The following is a 19,284-nucleotide window of genomic DNA, read 5'->3' as shown; positions in this document are numbered from 1 at the left end:
TCACCGCTTCACCCACTGCCCCCTCACCCTCCCCCCCTCGCCCTGCTCCTCACCGCTTTGCCCACTACCCCCTCACCCTGCCCCTCACCGCTTCACCCACTGCCCCCTCACCCTCCCCCCTCGCCCTGCCCCTCACTGCTTCGCCCACTGCCCCCTCGCCCTGCCCTCACCGCTTCGCCCACTGCCCCCTAGCCCTGCCCCTCACCGCTTCACCCACTGCCCCCTCACCCTCCCCCCTCGCCCTGCTCCTCACCGCTTTGTCCACTAGCCCCTCACCCTGCCCCTCACCGCTTCACCCACTGCCCCCTCACCCTCCCCCCTCACCCTGCCCCTCACCGCTTCACCCACTGCCCCTCACCCTGCCCTTCACCGCTTCACCCGTTGCCCCCTTACAGCTTCACTTGCTTCCCCCTCACTGGCCCCTTACGACTTCACTCACTGCACCCCTCGCTGCTCCCTGACTATTTCACTCACTGCACCCCTCGCTGTTCCCTCACTACTTCACTTATTACTCCCCTTACTGCCCCTTCACTACTTCACTCGCTTCCCCCCTCGCCGGCCCTCACTACTTCACCCATTATCCCCCTCTCCAGCCCCTTACTACTTCACTCGCTGCCCCGCTCATGGTCCCACTCATCACTTTGCTTGCTTCCTCCCTCGCTGCTTCACTTATACACAAGATTTTTTGCCCTTCAATCAACAAAACTCCTATCTTCAATGTATATCTAAGTTTAAAACTAACGGTGCTCATTTTCTGTGTTACAATTAGATACATTTCAAGCCTGCCCCGTCATTCAATAAGATCATGGCTGATCTAATTGTGTCCTCTACTCTCCCTCCTACTCCCTATAGCCTTTACCCTCCTATCAGTCAAGAATCTACCTAACTCAGCCTTGTCAATATTCAAAGACCCAGCCTCCACCGCTCTCTGAGGAAGAGAGTTCACAGACTCATGACCCTCAGAGAAAACAATTCTCCTCATCTTGATCTTAAATGGGAGATCCTTTATTTTTAAACTGTTTTTTTTTCCTAATCACAGAATTGTTACAGCACAGAAGGTGGCCATTTGGCCAGTTGTGTCTGAACTGGCTCTCCAGAGGAGCAAAGTCCTCTTGTACCACTCCCCCACTCTCTCCCCATCACCTTGCACATTCTTCTTCTTCAGATAATCCAATTTCTTCTTGAAAACCTCAAATGAACTTGCCACCATCACACCTCAGACTGCGCATTCCAGATGCTAACTACTTGCTGCGTGAAAATGTTTTTCCCCAAGTCACCATTGTGTCTTTCGCCAATTAACTTAAATCTGTGTGCCCTCTTGTTCTTAATCATTCCACCAATGGAACAGTTTTTCACTATCTACTCTGTGTGAAAGCACCTTTATCAAATGTCCTCTCAACCTTCGCTTTTCCAAAGAAAACAATCCTAACATCTCCAATCTGAAGTTCCTCATCTCTGGGACCACTCTCTTGAATATTTTCTGCACTCTCTCCAATGTCTTCACATCTTTCAGAAAGTGTGATGCCCAGAAATGGATACAATACTCCTGTTGAGGCTGAACGAGTATTCTATACAATTTTAACTTAACCTCCTTGCTTTTATTCTCTACGCCCCTATCAATAAAGCCCTGGATGCGCACCAAGCAATTAGAAAGCCAAATGGAATGTTGGCAAAGGGGATGGAATACAAAAGCAGAGGAATATTGCTGTGACTACATGGCGCATTGGTGAAACCATACCTCCATACAAGTTTGATCTCCTTATTTAAGGAGAGATTATCTTGCATTGGAGGCAGTTCAGAGAAGATTCCTTGGGTGAAGAGGTTGACTTATGAGGAAAGGTTGATCAGAGTGGATAGGCCCAATGGAGTTTATCAGAATGAGGTGATCTCTTTGAAGCATACAATTTTTTGAGGGGGTTTGACAGGATAGATGCTGAGACCTTGTTTCCCCTTGTGGGGGAATCTAGAAAAAGGGGCACAATTTCAAAATAAGGGGTTTTCCATTTAAGATATAGATGAAGAGAAATGTATTCTCTCAGAGTCTTTGATCTTTGGAATTCTCTATCCCAGAGAGCAGAGGAGGCTGACCCATGGAACATATTCAAGGCTGAGTTGGAGAGATAGACAGGTGAGCCAAGGGTTATGGGGGCAGGCAAGAAAGTGGAGCTAAGGCCGCAATCAGATCAGCCATCATCTTAGTGAATGGCAGAGCTGGTTCAAGGGTCCAAGTGGTCTACCCCTGCTCCTTTTTCTTATGTTAAGTACTCCGAAATGCTTCTTAAAACCCAGTCCTTTGACTGAGCATTTAACACCAGTCCTAATATCTCCTTATGTGGCTCAATCCCATCTTTTGATTATGCTGCAAGGAAGGGACTTGAGATGTTTTATATTTTAAAGGTGCTGTATAAATGCCAAGTGTTATTCAGTCAACGAGCAGGCTCCCCAATATTGCACAAGTCCAGATTTGTGAGTTGCATCGGGGCATCTGTTCAAGTAGTGTAGCTCACTGCATATATAGTAATGAGGGCAGCCTTGGATAAGTAAAAGGCTTTCCCTTGAATAGTCACCTATCTGCTTCCGTATCTGAAGGCACGGGGGTTAAAAACACCCGACCTTATTGTTAAATTGGAATTCTTGAACACTCTTGTTTCATGCAACGTACATCTTTAAATCCTTATTATGCATGGAGCTGTTTCCTGCTGAGGGCAGTTCTAAGCTATTCTGTGCACATTTTAAACACTGCTTTATTTCACATATTTTCCAGAGCAATTTAATCAGATTCTTGTTCAACAATCTTTCGTCTGTAGGCTGCATGGAGACTATGCAAATAGATGTCATCTACTCATGAATGTTCACTTTCTTTTAGAACTGAGTAGGCAGACGTTGGCATGAAAATATTATATTGTGATTCAGTATTCCTCTGATTGCATTCAATTTTCCTATTAAGATAATTTTCTGCAGCTGCAAGAAATAACGACGGGTTATTGATCCAGCCCTTAATTATCATGTCTTTAACGTCACCCAGTAACTTTTGTACGCAGTGTTGGGGTAAATTGCAAGGAGTTTCAAAGAAAGCTTTGCTTACTAATGAGTATTCAAATGCATTTCACTACTGTACCTCTTCTGTTGATAGCAGCTACACAGTGGGTGTGCAATCACTCTAGGTTTTTGGAATCTAATATTCAAAGGCTATAATTGATTATCAGACAAATAATAACAATATTCCTGCTGTTTACCACACTAATTTTGAGATATAACAGAACTAATTCTACGGGATCCAAGACATATTCAAGAATGTACGATATATTCTCGCAGATTTAAGAACACATTGTTGGAAATGATACAACCGTATGGCATTGACACATCCTTATCTATTCGTATTTCACACAAAAACACCGACTGATGAATATTCCAACTGGACAGTCAGATCAAGTCTACGTTCGGACTTTATTTCAAAATAGCACACTGGGGTCGTTATCACTAAAATCAATGTGCACAAAATTGATATTGAAAGGAGAGAGATAGTAAACTTTATGCATGAGAAAACGTTGTGTTTCACAGCATTTTGCTTTGGTCAGTTCTCATGCCTATCCATAGCTTCCCATATAAATTCTTTACATTTATTTTTCAATAATGGCAATTCATGGAACTTTACAGTCGATTAATGAATTTAATTGGGCCACCAGGCAAATCATTTCGGCTCAGCTACTGGAACTAATTTATGTATTTGCCATTCCTTAATAGATTCATTTAAAATTTTCAATAGAAAATGTAATCCACTTCTGCTCTGCATAGTGATGCAAAACTCTTACTCATGAGCTGGACATGTTCTGTCTTATATTATAACTCACATGAAATCAACAATTTTTAGCATGATTGTGTGTTGAAGTCATTTATTCCAGTTTAGTGTGCCAATTAAATTACTGTGAATGACGCATCAAATGCCTCCCACCCTGATACCGGGTAGGATTGCAATTTGAAGGATTTCTCTGACGCATTAGAGTCCCCTAGATTCTCTTGCCAGAAGACAGGCTTTTTCCAGCGGTTTCAAATTAAACCAGATGTTCTGATCTTGTTCAGATTCCAGCAATGACCTCAGTATTTTCCTATACATTGTTTTGCAAACAGTTAAGTGTGATTTTCCTTCCCATTGTTTTTACGCCACTGCCTCCTATTGTTTTGTTACCTTTGAAACGCAATATTTTTTACTGCAATTAAGGGAAAATTCCATCTCACTATTACGGATGAACTGGATTCTGGGCCTTCAAGAAAATTATCATAGAACAGAAACTGCCTGAGTAAAGTATCACCATTCTGATGATGGGGTGGCTCAGAATTACTTGTCATTAATAATGAATTATTTGTGGTTCTCTATTGTACCATTATACTACTTAGGGGAGGAAAAAGTGATGTTTGAAGCTGGACTTACGCCAGCAGAGCCTAATAAGTCTAAAAAGGAAAAATAACTCAAGTGAGTTGAATATTTTCTGGATAAGTCCAAACCTCTTAAATTGGAAATTTGTGAGAGGATTTCTACACAATTCCTTTAGATTTAAAATAGATTCATTGAAAAAGCTTAGCTATATAAAGAAGTTCTAATTTGCCATTTACTGTTACACTACTAATTATAAGCAATTTCTTTAACTATTAGCCAACATTTTGACCAAAAATGTTTGAGAATCCCAAATTAATCTTTTTCTCCAATCCAGTGATGTTCTGATTTCCTGCCACTTACATATGATGTAACAAAGTTCGATCAAACAATTAAATGACTAAGACTGAAGTTAACTTTACTGACATCATGGAGTAAATTTGACTATCACCTATTACATGCCTATAGGCAAATAGATATATATATATTATGGAAGTTGTGTCAAATTATGTTATAATGATGTTAAGAACACAAGAAACAAAACACTGGGGGGGGATGGGGTGCGCTCTTATGAAAACAATTCTGAGTTCAGAACAAGCATGAAAACGGGAGAGTTTCAGATCCATTCTTTTGGCGAATCCAGAACCTGAATCTTATGCATTTAGTACATGAAAAAATCTGAAAACCGTTTCTCGCCTGTAGGGGAAATGGGCAGGGCTCAAATCACCAGAAAGCCGGCAGATAGCAGCAGAGGGTACCATTGCGCACACAATCTCTGCCAGCTATAGCCGGCCTCCATAGCCTAAACCTGGCAACCTTCCATGCTACTGCTGGGCCGATTGTGAGCCCCACCCCCGGCTGAACCGATCAACCCCCACACCTCCCCTACCCGGCTGGACCAATTGACCCCCCCCCCTCCCCCGCCACACCGATCACAACTGCAGAGTGCGCAGCAGTTCCCCCGTCCCACCGATCGGCCTATGCCCAGTCTGGCCCCATTAGTAATGTTTTAGATATTTGTTTTATTTATTTGTACTTATTTACCTTTATTTATTTTAATTATTACATCCCACTGCTCCCAATAAACTGTTGTTATAAAAACTTCATTTTGAAGAAAACCTTACAGCTGCCAATAAATTGCAAAAGTGTTTAAGGATACATGTGGAAAAGAAATAAAATACTCACCTACCAATCACTCTGCTCTCAGTCTCGCTCTTTCTCACAATCTTTTATTTACCTGGTTCCGCTCACAGTCTCTCAACAAAATGTCTCATGGGCTGCAGTTAGAACACTAATGGCCTCCCACCACTGATTTTGATCCTGATAAAAGTGCCAGTATCCTCTTGCTTGTTATGGAGAGAGTCACCCAATTTAAATAACCCAATTATGTCTCTTAGGGAAGCCACATGTATTGCTGGTGTGGGCGATCTCAATAAGAGACATTGGGGTAGTTTGTGACCTTTGGTGCATTGACCAACTGTTCCAAAGCAAAGGCCCAGCATTATTTGAATCCAACCAATAAGATAAGAGCCTCCCAAGGTAGCTCAGCAGTTTTGGCCATAGAATGTCGGCTATTTAAGAGGCTGGAGATTGGTGTTGGTAGGTTCTGAGAGAAGAGAGTTGGGAGGCTTTGGAGAACGCTGGCTGTGGCCCACAAACATAATGGCCTAGAATTTGCTGTAATACTCTCAGCACTCACTGTGTAAATCTGAGAGAAACTCCTGCCATCCACATCGGTGCAGCTAAACATGGAATTCTGAAAGTTGCTCTCACCATCTACCTGTTCATTCACAGGGCGCACTGTTACAGTCCTTTCCAATGGAATTCACACAGAATCACTGATTTGATGTGAACTACAATCTTTTGTACACTATACTCAAAGTACAAACCAAGAAGATGTTAAGATTTGTTAAATCAGGAGTGAATAACTTTTTAATCAGGTGTAAATCATGATTCCTACTGAACAATCTGTTGCCCTGAAAATCTCAATTTACAATGTTGAGTCTCATTCCTTCAGAAGATCATTTCAAAATTCCATGCTTTTTAAATATTAAAAATTATTTTTTTGAGTTTGTTTATGGACAGGATTTTCCAATCTCATTCTCCTTGCCCCCACTGCCAGCGGGAATGGAGAATTTGGTGTTCAGTCAAAACTCCGTTCACTGCAGTGGCACCGGAGAATCCCAGCTCACGAGTTCGGAGGTTTCCAGTGTACATTTCAACGTCTCTCGGAATCTAATGTGTCTGTCACAATCTAAATTTGGAATATTCAATGCATTTTACTTCCTGCTTTGCTGCTTGTGATTATACTTTAATCTGATTGGCTGATCAGCCTGCCTGCTGCCGGACACCATAGATCCTCTATAATTGCCACAAGTTCAAAAAGGCGCTAGAATAGAACCATAGATCATAGATCACAAAATCCCTACAGTACAGAAAGAGGTTCATTCGGCCCATCGAGTCTGCACAAAATCTCTGACAGAGCACTTTAGCCAGGCCCATCACCCTGCCCCATTCCATAGCTAATCCATCTCACCTACAAATCATGGGACACTAAGGGGCAATTTAACATGGCCAATCTACTTAACCTGCACATTTTTGGACTGTGGGAGGAAACCGGAGCACCCAGAGGAAACACACACAGACACAAAGAGAATGTGCAAACTCCACACAGACAGTCACCCAAGGCCGGGGCGCTGTGAGGCAGCAATACTAACAACAGTGCCACCATGCCTCAACTACTTTCTAAACCCATTTTAATCTTAATGGGCAGCTTTTCTCATCTCCACTGACTGCAAAAGTTGAACCAAAGTCAAGTGTGGCTTTCCAAGGCCTCTTGCATTAGTGAAACTGGTGAGTGCGCACAATATGCCATCCAACTAATTCAATCCCAAAATGGTCATTGGGATGTGTTGATTTACTGGGTTCTTCACACAAACTGACCAATCGCACACTGATAAATGGTATCAAATACATTAGGTTCTTAATTGAAGACCCACAACACTGTACACAAGTTACAGGAGAGCTCGACATGCACATCCTACCAGGGAAAATATAACTCCTGCTGCTGCGTCACATTGTGTATGACATCACTTCCTGCAGTGATAATGCACACATATTCTATTACAGCAATATCACAACAGAGTCCTATCATCAGACCCCAAACTGCTAATTAAAAGGGGATTGTCACCTATCACAGGCAGTTATTTTAGCTACCCAGTGTAAGGTGTCTGTGAAAGTCACAACTAGCTAAACGTTGGGATAAATAGGTCAGTTAGTATATTGCCCCTTTTTGATGTCATCATAGCACCATTAATATTGACTTCAATCAGTTGAAATTTACCATGTCATTTTGAAGTCAGTCTGAGGTAGATTATTAGGGTATTGTAGGAAAGGCTTTATTAGAGTCATAGAGGTTTACAGCATGGAAACAGGCCCTTCGGCCCAACTTGCCCATGCCATCCTTTTTTTTAACCACTAAGCTAGTCCCAATTGCCCACATTTGGCCCATGTCCCTCTATACTCATCTTACCCATGTAACTGTCTAAATGCTTTTTAGAAGACAAAATTGTACCAGCCTCTACTATTGCCTCTGGCAGCTCGTTCCAGATACTCACCACCCTCTGTATGAAAAAATTGCCCCTCTGGACCCTTTTGTATCTCTCCCCTCTCACCTTAAGCCTATGCCCTATAGTTTTAGACTCCCCTATCTTTGGGAAAAGATGTTGACTATCTAGCTGATCTATGCTCCTCATTATTTTGTCGACCTGTATGAGATCACTCCTAAGCCTCCTATACTCCAGAGAAAAAAGTCCCAGTCTATCCAGCCTCTCCTTATAACTCAAACCATCAGGTTCCGGTAGCATCCTAGTAAATATTCTGCATCTTACTTATGCTATTGCTAAGTGGGCACTTAGTAAAAAAAATATTCCTCCAATCTGATGCCAGTTACATTGAACATAATTATCTTTAAATTGGGGTGGATTCAAATTAATTAGTTATAGTCCCTGGGTTGGCATGGCGGTGCTGCCACTTACAGCTCCAGGTACCCAGGTTTTATTCCAACCTTGGGTGCCCGTATGTGTGGTGTTTGGTGCTTGGCCATGGTAAATAGCCCTTCAGTTTGTCTGTATGAGTGTGTGCCCTGTGATACACTGGCATCTCATCCTGGCTACATCCTGCCAAGTGTCTGTTGGAATAGGCTCTGACTCCCCACGATCCTGAATTGGAGAAGGCGGTAATCACAGGATGAAGTGTTGGAGCTGTTTCATAGATGTCAAAGAATTGGACACTGGAGCAATGGAGGGTTAGCCATTTCTTGTGGTCTATATCGTACTCCTACACGTATTGTCCCCATTAAAGAGAGTTTATGACATTTTCAAAGGTGTTCTTTTCCTTTTCACCAGATTTTACTGAGCAGGGTACCCACCCCATTCAGTAGGCTATTAAAATGCCAACAGGGTCCTCGGGACTTCACTGGATTCTAATTTGTATGCATTCAGAGATCACCTTAGCTGACTCAAAAGAGTCGGAATGGATTGCTTGGCCATTTCAGGGGGCAGTTAAAAGTCAACCACGTTGCTGTGGACCCAGTGTCACATGTAGGCCAGACTGAGTGTAGACGGCAGATTTCCTTCTCTAAAGGACATTAGCGAAGCACGTGGGTTTTTACAGCAATTGATGATAGTTTCACGGTCACTATCAGTGAGACAACCTGGGTCAATTCCAGATTTATTGACTGAACTTAAATTTCACCAGCTGCCGCGATTGGATTTGAGCCCATGACCCCAGAGCATTTGCCTGGTCGTCTGGATTATTAGTACATTGACATCATCACTTTGCCAGCATCTTCCCTGAGAATAAGTATGTTTTTCAACCTAAGGCAACATATATGATGATATGTGTCTGTAAGTTGCTTGGTAGAGCAAGGGTTAACATGGGATTGGAGAGTAGCACTGCCACAATGGGATGTGAGTAATCACATTGGCAGAGAAGAGACTAGAAAAGCTCTGTAAGCAGCTGGCCTGCATGGTGGGAGCAACACGATGCAAAACTATACTGGGAACCGTAAATAGTTAAAAGCCTACTAATAAAGGTATTTGGCTGGAATTTTTCAATGTTTCTTCTGAATGTTGTCTCCGGTGGGAAAAGTGGAAGTCAACTCGCCAGCTGCCTTGCTGGATTTTCCTGCTGCATTTTAAAATAATGGAAGGGATGGTCCCACAACAGAGCCCTCCCCGCCAGCAACCGTCTCCTGACAGGTTGGGACGCCTTTTAAAAAGCTGAAAAAAATAAACAAGGCACCACCTACAGACATGGGACCACCATCTACAGAGAGGACCTCTTCCCCAGGGAACCCTCCCAAAGGGAACACCTCCCCCCATGGACACAGGACACCCCCAAGCGAACCACCCCCCCCCACCCCCCATGGACACAGCACCCCCCCCTCCATCCAGGGAATACATCCATTCTAAACCTCTTCAATGGAAGCTGCCCCCCAACAGTGCAGTGCCCGGGCATGACCATGTTCCCCTTGGAGACTGTACCTACCTGTGCACCCTGGCGGGTTCTGTTCCCCAGGTCCCTGTCTGTCAAGACTGTTATTAATCCCACCGACATGGTATCACACAAGAGTGGGGGAGGAGCAGGAAGATGATGCTGGATGGGAGGTCCACTAATGATATTAATGACATGTAAATGTACGCAAACGAGGTTCTCAACCCTTCATGGTGGGAGCTCCATTACGTAATTGGTTGGGGGGGGGGGGGGGGGGGGACAATCTCAACCAGAAATCCCACCGGTGTGAAAGCCATTTTGGGACTCCTGTTGGAATCTCCCCCCCACTCTCCCCCCACCCCCCGAAACACCATCACCACCACCCTCCCTCTTTCTTGCCCGCCAAAAACAAAGAACAAAAGAACAAAGAAACCTACAGCACAGGAATAGGCCCTTTGGCCCTCCAAGCCTGCACCGACCATGCTGCCCAACTTAACTAAAACCCCCTACCCTTCCGGGGACCATATCCCTCTATTCCCATCCTATTCATGTATTTGTGAAGATGCCCTTTAAAAGCCACTACTGTATCCGCTTCCACTACTCCTCCAGCAGCGAGTTCCAGGCACTCATCACCCTCTGTGTGAAACATCTGCCTCGTACATCTCCTTTAAACCTTGCCCCTCGCACCTTAAACCTGTGCCCCCTAGTAATTGACTCTTCCACCCTGGGGAAAAGGCTTCTGACTATCCAAAAAAGCTTCTGACTATCCTAAAACAGGAGTGGAAAATACCCCCTTTATGTTTCAATACACAAGTCTCAAGATTTCATCAATGAGCAACTACCACAGCAACATGAAGAACCCATATTACGTACATAGTATAACAACTAATGCCACTGTTCTGCCTCCACAGACACATTAAGCTTTTTGCATATAACTTGGCTAAACTGGCTTTAACACTCCCTTGATTTCTGTGTTTAGTTTCTCTTCCTGGATCCTATTCTGAACTTTACACCAATATGTGAATTAACCAGAATTGATCTGAGTGGGTGCCAGAAAAGATAACATTTGCTTTGCTTTGAATTTTACACTGGATCAACTTCTCGTATTGTGTCCACAATGGCCAGTAAAGGCTAACATATGCATGTATACATTCTATACTTACAAGTAAATCATTCTTTATATTATCACTATTTATCTTTTGGCTTCAGTGTTGAATCAGCTTTCACTATCAATTGCAAATTAGTTTATTTTTAACTCTTTTTAATAAAGAAAAGACTCTGTTTTGAAGCAATTCCATCAAGATACAAAATAGCCTGATTCATCACGTCAGAGTTAAACCACTGTATTGTTATATTTGCCAACAAATGGTGGCAACATTTCTCTTTTAATTGAGCACTGGTCTGAGGAAATGAAAGGAATTTGATTTGGCTTGCGAAATACAGTTCCCCATCACAGTGCTGATCTTTTAAAGTGAGCACATGTTTTCTATCACATAACATGATTTACTGTACATTGCTCATGCTGTACATTGTAAGCCAAAGTTTGAATAAAGTGCACAGCAACAAAGCATTCCTTAATTCATTGTATTCTCAGAGTGAATGGAAAAATTGTCATCTTGTTATTTTCTAAAACATTAAAGCTACAATAAATTACAGTAATGGCTTGACAAATAGAACTCCTCCGCCATTCACAATCAGTGGCAGAACATTCCACTCACCAGTTCTATTGTCTTAAGCCAAGTGGCTCGGTAAGTTAAAGGACACAATTCTCCAAGATTGGAAGGGGAAAAATAGTTCAAGTTTGTCTTAGGATTTTGGGGCATACTATTTAAAATTCATCAGAACAGAAGAAATAGAAATCATAGAAACCCTACAGTCCAGAAGGAGGCCATTCGACCCATCGAGTCTGCACCGACCACAATCCCACCCAGGCCCTACCCCCACATATTTACCCACTAATCCCTCTAACCTACACATCTCAGGACTCGAAGGGGCAATTTTTAACCTGGCCAATCAACCTAACCCGCACATCTTTGGACTGTGGGAGGAAACCGGAGCACCCGGAGAAAACCCACGCAGACACGAGGAGAATGTGCAAACTCCACACAGACAGTGACCCAAGCCGGGAATCGAACCCAGGTCCCTGGAGCTGTGAAGCAGCAGTGCTAACCACTATGCTACCGTAGGCCATTCAGCATCAGGCCTGCTCAACTATTCAAAGTATCATGGTTAATCTGATCATGGCCTCAACTCTACTTTCATACCTCATCCCCCCCCCACACTGCCACATCCACACCCCCACCCCACCCCCTGCTCCTTTCCCCCCCTAACTTTTGCTGCCTTGTAGATCAACAATCTGTCTGAATCAACCTTCGATATATTCAATGACCCAATCTTCACCGCTTTCTGGAGTAGAGAATTTCAAAAATTCATAGAAAGATCATAGAATCCCTACAGTGCAGAAGGAGGCCATTCATCCCATCGAGTCCGCACCAACAACAATCCCACCCCAGACCCTATCCCCACAACCCCACACATTTACCCCGCCAATCCCTCGAACCTACACATCTCGGGGTAATTTAGCAGGGCCAATCAACCTAGCCTGCACATATTTGAACTGTGGGAGGAAACCAGAGCACCCAGAGGAAACCCACGCAGACATGGGGAGAATGTGCAAACTCCACACAGACGGTGACCCAAGCCAGGAATCGAACCTGGGTCCCTGGAGCTGTGAGGCAGCAGTACAAACCACTGTGCCACCGTGCTGCCCATAGAAACAGGAGGTGAATGCTTTCTTCCTCGTCTCCACCCTAATGAAAGATCCTTATTCTGAAATTGTTGCCTCTGGTTCTGGATTCTCCCATATGTAAGTTTGGATACAAACCCACCATCACTGCTAAAGTGGACTCTGCCTCATCCACCATGTATTACTTTAGTTTCCCTGCAAATAAAGATAAAAGTCAACATTTTTTTCGTGGATGGACTGTTACGAGTGTTTTCCTGAAAATGTAATTCATCATAGAGTCCCTGCGGAAGGAGGCCATTCAGCCCATCGGGTCTGCACCGACCACAATCCCACCCAGGCCCTATTCCCATAACTCCTCATATTTACTCTGCTAATCCCCCTAAGGTTAATTTAGCATGGCTAATCAACCTAACCTGCACATCTTTGGACTGTGTGAGGAAACCGGAGCACCTGACAGCTTGTCAGTTGTCAGAAGTAACAACCTTGCAAACACATTTAATGGACATTTACATTTTCCAATAACAGCACTGTCCAATCCATAGTTCATACCTCCTCTCTGTAGGTGTAATTTAGGAAATCTTCCAAAATACGGCCATGCCAATGAAAATTTCAGGAGTTCTGAAATGCCCAGCTCTAGAGTGGTGTAGGCAACTTCTGAATAGCGGCATGTGGGTTTTCTGACTTGCCCCCTTTCCCACACTGGTGAAATTTGCCAAAAGGCCGCAAATTTGGGTGGGGTCATCTGGATCCAACACCACCACCCCCCCCACCCCGCCGCCGCCCCCCCCCCCCCCCCCCAGCCGCCATTTTATTTTCCCACCCAACTTTGGAGGACACAGTGGTTAGCACTGCTGCCCCACAGCACCAGGGACTCAGATTCAATTCCAGCCTAGGTCACTGTCTGTGTGGAGTTTGCACGTTCCCTCCCTGTCTGTGTGGGTTTCCTTTGGGAGCTCTGGTTTCCTCCCACAGTCCAAAGATATGCGGGTCAGGTGGATTGGTCATTGGCTAAATTGTCCCTTAGTGGCAGGGGGATTAGCAGGAGTTACGGGGATAGGACCTGGGTGGGATTGTTATTGGTGAAGGCTTGATGGGCCGAATGGTCTCCTCCTGCACGGTAGGGATTCTATGATTCTAACTCTGTTTAGTCTAATAAGGGACCATGAAAATTCAGCCCAGGGTTTCTGTTGTGGATTGCTATCCTGGAAGCCTAAGTGGAAATGCCTGCACCCATTCATTGGGTGTGGCTGGGATCAAGTTTGCCTATAATAGTCTTTACAGTTGACTAACACTCACTGCCAAGCTTAACACATGAATGTTGGCAAAAATACTGAATGGCAGTGATTGCCCACAGAACCTTACCTGGCAAAGAGTTAATGCCATGAGGAAAAAAAAGGATAAAATTGGCTAAAAAAGGGAGAAAACCATGGAGGCATAATTTTGATAGGCCTCAGTAGTAGCTGTTTCTTTGGCACAATATTTTAACTGAGATGGGAAATTTGTCTGTTTAATTTGAATAAACTTGACAGCACGAAGGAAATCCATCCATTCCGAATGAGCCTGTATAATTCTCCAATCTGGTCTGAGGAAATCCTTGAACACAAGTAGAATTTGCCACACAGATCCACCCAAAAACTATGGATCCTGCAATCGGCCTGAGATATTTTGGCATCTTTTAGGGTGATGTCTACTGAATATCAGGAATTTGAGTGGAGCCCCTTTTCCTGGGATCATTCCAGTGAGTTCCAGACATCAAAGTGAGTTAAGGTGAAACCCTGGGCAGGATTTTCCGGCTGCGCTCTTCCCAAGGCCAGAAATTCCTGTCCGAGGTCAACAGACCTTTGTATGGTCAATGTCCCGCCCGCTATGATTCCTGTGGCGGGCGGGTATGGGAAAATTCCACCCCCTCGGTGGACTGGTACGACATCTGTCATCTTCTATTCATCCGGTTGTAAACTGCATTGCTGCTATTGACCATATGGGCCGGAATTTTACCACCATGCCTGCCCCGGAATCGGGGCGGGTGCGGCTCACAGAACGGAATTCTCCGTTGGTCTCGGGCAGGCTTTTACAAGCCTCGCCCGAGCGAGGTCGTAAAATACCGGCAATAGTGTCTGAACCCAAATGTCCAAGTGATAGAATTTTGCCCTCTGGTTGTGATTAGTTATTCTCCATCTGAAGAGATTGGGCAACAAAAAATATTGTGATCATAAAGGTATACGTTAAAAGCAGAACTTTCATTATGTATTGTGTATGTACCAGTTTACAGAACAAGTCCTTTCATTTTCTTCTGGGATTGGACCAGTGTATATTTGTGGCAGGAGGTCATTCAAAGTCCAATCAACTTGCAGCCCTCGGTACCCAATGCTGAGTTTGGCAATTTTAGATTATGACTTTTCTCCTCCATCATATATCCCCTTTAATTAAAATATCCCATACATATTTTACCCCAACACAACCCCCTGCCTCTCCCACACTAGTCTTTTGTTCTTACAGTTGCTACTTTTTATTGCAGTTTCTCCAGATCGAACACATTCTCCCTCACTTCAGTTCTGATGAAGAACCAAAGGGCTTGAAGCGTTAAGTCTGCTTTCTCTCCTGGTAGATGCTGCCAAACCTGCTGAGCTTTTCCAGCGTCCTCTGCTCTTGTTTCAGATTCCAGCATTCACAGCATTTTGCTTATATGTATGTAATTTTAACAAAATAATTTGGGGGTATTTATTCTTATTTGTGCAACCATGATTTTAACTGCCCTAAGAGAGTGTGGATCTGTCCAAGCCTCTGCATGCATGTAATTGCTGCTTTCCCTTTCCTGAGGTCCCATCAGATTCATGGAAGTTAAGTTTTGCATTCTGCTCAGTGATGACTCTTCAGCTCTCAAACGTCCAGATCGAGGTTGAGGATATGGGAAACCCCTCACTAGGATCTGGTAGAAGCACCAGTATCGGTGTCAATGAGTTTCCTGAAAGTAATTCCATGAATGCTACCATGTGATAGAAGAGTTGTATCTTAGAGATGGTAATTAACACCACACTCCCTAGGGCAGATCCAATGTACAGACACATGCATTTCCGCCCGAGGTTTCTGGATAACAGTTCAATATATCCAGCAGCTTCCTGCTCTGATTTCACTCCTGTGTTAATTTAAGGGCAATTAAAGAAAACTACATCTAGAGTGAAAGAATGTTTAATTCATGCCTATAGTGCACAGGTCAATTTACCCTGCTCGGTGTACATTTCTTTAATGTACTGATCAATTATGAAGTTTTTTTCATTGCTATAATGGAATAAAACCCATATGAATTCTTCCTATTCCATACTGAAAATCTTTAAGTGGAAATACTGACAAGATGCTGACAAAGTTACAAAAGAAAGCAAGGTAATTCCACATTTTACACTTACCTTAATTGGTTCTAACTTGCTCGCTCGTCTTCTTTTATCCTTCATTCCCCATTGTTCGCTGTTATTCAACGTGCCTCCTTCTTCAACCTGAGGCACACTCAGCCAACACAAAACCTCTATGGAATGGCACACCTGCATTCTTCCCAGGCTGCAAATTCCTCACCAGCAACTTAAGAAACCTCATCCATTCATTTGAAAAGCAGTTGATGCTGGGATTCAAGCTGACCGTGATTTCCTCCCTTGCCACACCTGGCGTAGACCTTGCCAATACCGAAAAACTTCACATGGGTCTAAAAATGAGCCTGCGCCTGGCGCGAAACAGTTTGCAACCATCGCGGTCCCTTGCTGCTGGTGCAAACAGATCAAGCCCAGAAAGGGCGTGAGGCTGATTAGCATGATTAAAATAGCATTTAAATATGCTTAGCCGGTTCGACACCCGATTCTGCCAGCTCCCAGGATCTTCCAGCCCTCGGGCATGGTGCGAGACTAACAGAGACCAGGTGTGATGGCCACTCTGGACGGCTCAAAGGCCGGGGACATGGTTAAGCAGTGCCCATCTGGCAATGTCCACCTGGCACACTGCCAGTGCGCTGGGCAGTGCCAAGGGGCTGGGGTATGAGTGGGGGTAGGGCCTGAGTAAGGGGTCATGAAGAGTGGGGCTATGACATGGGGAAATGAAGGGGGGCTATGCAGGGGGACTATGAAGGTGGTGCTATGACAAGGAGTCTATAAAGGGAGGTTGTGGAAGGGGAGTGATGGGGGCTTTGAAGAGGGGGCTATGAAAGGGGATCGTGGAGGAGTGGGGCATGAAGAGTGACACAAAGGGGTGGGGCATGAAGAGGGTCATGTTGAGGATCATGAAGGGGGACCCATTGGCAGCACCCCAATGCCCCAGTTCTGATGATCCGTGTTGGGCGAGGGTGGGGAAACATACTGCCGATGGAGGGCAAAAGGCAGGGCTCTTCCAGTAGACTGTGAGATTGGGCATCCCTTTCAAAATCGTGCCTGATCACTTAGCAGCCAGGCTCACTGGTGTGGTTAGGCCCTGCCCCTCCCAGAATCAGCATGAATCACCACTCTCCCCAAAAAATGACTAAATATGGGATAATTGCGGTGTGGTACGCGCCGGACGTACTGGTGCGGAACACTTCGGTTTTCTTGCCTTTATGACACTTAATTTGAGAATCAAATGTTGTATTACTGGACCTATCAAGCTAGCAGACAAAGGCACGTAATGCTGACGTGCTAAACACTAATATTTGAAATTAATCACTTTCTGGTTGCAATGAAACAATACCCAAAGGCATAGCCATTGCTTTCTTTGATGCTGTCTTTGGAGTTTGTAAAATTCTGGCTTATAATTAAAAAACTAATGATCTTTTTTCAGGTATCTAATAAATTAAATTTTGTGTAAGATGATTGTGTTTTTTTTAAAACACAGTTAATGGCCAAAATGCACATTCATTTGAAATTCTGCCCATCTATGTAATGTTTTTGGGAATGCCACCAAGTATGAATCTTCAAAGAAAACTAAATGTAGTGCCAGTCACTACGCAAAAATGTGGCTGCAGGATCATGATTTCTGAGATATTTAATTCAAATTATATGTGATTGAAGCATATTCACATTCACAGCCTAAATGTTCTGCTCTGGGCACAGCACCTAATGACACATTAATATAGCAAAGATTCACCAGAATGCTACCTGGTGCTACCTGGAATAAATGAGTTAAATTTTGAGGACAGGTTGCACTGCCGAGGTTTGTATTCTCCTGAGTAGGGAAGATTACCGGTAATCCAACTCAAGTGTTTAAGATGATTAAAGGAGTTGATAATATAGATCGAGATAAACTATTTAGCAATTTGCAGCCAATTTAACCAATTTCTCTGTGGTTGTTGCTTTCCCTCTCTCCATTCCCTATTTTCCCTCCACTTTCTTCAATGCTACTAAAATATTTAGGTCTTACATTCTGTAATCTGTTTTATTTCTTTAGAGATGCTGACTGACCTATTGGGAGGAATTTTCCTGTCCTGCCTACCACAGGAATCGTACCAGGCGAGGGGCAGACCGTGGAAAGGTCCGTTGACCTCGGGCAGGATTTTCCAGTTTTGGGGTGAGCGCAGCCGGAAAATCCCACTCTTTGTGTATTCCCACAGTTTTTTCTGTTTTTGTAGTTGATTATCTGGATGTTTGATTCACGGGTTTAATGGAGACATTGTTGGTCATAGGAATTGCATTTTTTCTTCAGAAAGGGTAGAGGCATAACTGGATAACACATCGTGAAAATCTCAATGCACTCATGCACCAGTAAGCCATGGCAGGACAGAGTTTGGCATTTTGCATGGCTAGTTTACATTATGCATTATATAAGCACATGGCCTCCATGGGTTGCAGGGCCATTATACTCTATTGTGCGTCCTTCATGCATTATAAGACCATTAGGCACTATGTGCTGTGATATGTGTTGGCGTGAATGTCTGAGGAAAGGCATGTTCAACCTTTGGCTGAAACTGTGTCAACATCTCTTACACATGGAAAGCCAGTCAACTGGAAAGCTTTTGGTGATCGTGCCAATGACTTGCCTGGGGATGGGGGAAGGACACACAGCATCGGATTTTACCCTACAGCAGCGTAAGCACAGCCTTAACAATAAGCGATATCGCCAGAGATCAGCTGGCATTGTCCAAGTGTATCTGATAGTCCTGCGGCCAGCTTTAAAGGGAGGAGGCCTGTTAAAAATCCAATAGGACAATATGCAATGTGTCATTCGAGTAACCATTATTGCTTTTCATTCTCTTCCTTTTTGTGATTTATTCTCTCTCCATTTATATTGATCTTTTTGACATAATTCTGGGTTTCGGTGAATGATATCTAATAGTCTTTAGAAATCAGTCAATTCATTATGGGCGGCACAGTGGTTAGCACTGCTGCCTCACAGGCGACCCAAGTTTGATTCTGGCCTCGGGTGACTGTGTAGAGTTTGCATGTTTTCCCCGTGTCTGAGTGGGTTTCCTCTGAGTGCTCCCGTTTTCTCCCACACTCCAAAGATGTGCGGGATATATTGATTGGCCATGATAAATTGCCCCTTAGTGTGAGGGGGGTAAATATGTGGGGTTATGGGGATAGAACCTGGGTGCAATTGTTGTCGGTGCAGACTCGATGGGCCAAATGGCCTCCGTCTGCACTCTAGGTTATATATGAATCTCCAAGCAGGTTTTGCGTCATTTGGAAACAAACTGGACACAGACTTGATGGGCCAAATAGCCTCC

Source organism: Mustelus asterias, chromosome 14 (genome assembly GCF_964213995.1).
Source record: "Mustelus asterias chromosome 14, sMusAst1.hap1.1, whole genome shotgun sequence".
Taxonomy (NCBI): Eukaryota; Metazoa; Chordata; class Chondrichthyes; order Carcharhiniformes; family Triakidae; genus Mustelus; species Mustelus asterias.
The sequence above is the reverse complement of the archived record's forward strand: the minus strand, read 5'-3'. Positions refer to the sequence as shown.